At 32.9% G+C, this 1,324-nt stretch overlaps 1 protein-coding gene across 1 annotated transcript in view; it reads right to left on the reverse strand.

Moving 5' to 3' along the window:
- LOC106471291 (UPF0577 protein KIAA1324-like) overlaps positions 1-1,324 on the reverse strand; it is a 25,925-nt gene that overhangs the window by 20,964 nt on the left and 3,637 nt on the right. The gene's annotated exons all lie outside the window — the stretch shown is intronic.

The following is a 1,324-nucleotide window of genomic DNA, read 5'->3' on the forward strand; positions in this document are numbered from 1 at the left end:
TTGTCAATGTTTTGAACCCATGTTCAAGTAGTGTATATTTTGCTCTAAAGTACCATTTTAAAAGACATGTCATGTAAAAAATCAAGGCTAACATACCCTGCTCCAAAGGTACCACTCTAAAAGGTTCCTTAGAGACAGTGAAATGTGATTTACAGGTCAAGCATGTTAACAATATGTTTCGTAGAGACAGTAAATATTTACTTACAGGTTAAGCATGTTAACAGAATATTGACATTTTTGACAGTAAGGAGAAAGTCACAGTGTTGTCAGCCATACTATTAAAAAGTATTCAGAGGTTTTACAAAACTAAAATTAACAAATGTTCTATAAATAGATAAACAGACAATTTCTTGTGTACACAAGGAAACATGTTTTAGATGTAAAAACAAAAGCTTTGAATTCTAAGACTTATCCTCATATTCAACTTAGAATTATTTTTAAACCAATACTTCATATAAATAATTACTTTAGGTTTAAAAACAGTGTTCTAAACTGAAGCGCTACCTACATCAGCCATCACTGATTTTCAAATGATAGACTAGAGGAAGACAGATTATAAATACCACCTAATACCAACTCTTGGGCTATTCTCTACCAATGAATAGTGAGTTTGACCATCACATTATAACACCCTCATGGCTAAAAAGATGAGCATGTTTGGTAATAGGATTCAAACTCATGACCCACATATTGAGTCAAGTGTCCTAACCTTGGATAGTCAACATGGTTTCACTAAAGGAAAATCTTGCCTTACAAATCTTTTAACATTCTTTGAAAAGGTTACTGTCTATATAGATGAGGCTAAGAGTTTATATTTGGTGTAGTTGGATTTTCAGAAAGCATTTGACAAGGTGCCACATAAAAGGCTTGTAAAAACTTAGCTCTATAGGTGTGGAGGATAAGTTAGCTAATTGAATAAAAGAGTGGCTGGATGGAAGAAAGCAGAGGGTTGTTACAAATGGAGTTCAGTCAAACTGGATTACTGTTACAACTAGGGTACCTCAGGGCTTGGATCTTAGAACATTTGCTCTTTTTGATTTACATCAATGACATAGATTAAGAGATAGTCAATAAATTACTTAAATTTGCTGATGATATTACGGTCTTGGATGCTGCTGATTTACAAAAGAATTTAGATCATTTAGTGAGTTGGCCAAATAAGTGGCATGTGGATTTTAATTATAACAAATACAAGATAATGCATGTGGGTTATCATAATTTGAATTATAAGTATAAGTTAGATGGGAATAACCTTAACAGTGTTATGAAGGAAAGGTATCTTTGTGTAATAGTCGATCAGTCTCTAAAACCATCCAAGAGTGTG

This window comes from Limulus polyphemus, unplaced genomic scaffold (assembly GCF_000517525.1).
Source record: "Limulus polyphemus unplaced genomic scaffold, Limulus_polyphemus-2.1.2 Scaffold4518, whole genome shotgun sequence".
In the NCBI taxonomy this organism is placed as follows: domain Eukaryota; kingdom Metazoa; phylum Arthropoda; class Merostomata; order Xiphosura; family Limulidae; genus Limulus; species Limulus polyphemus.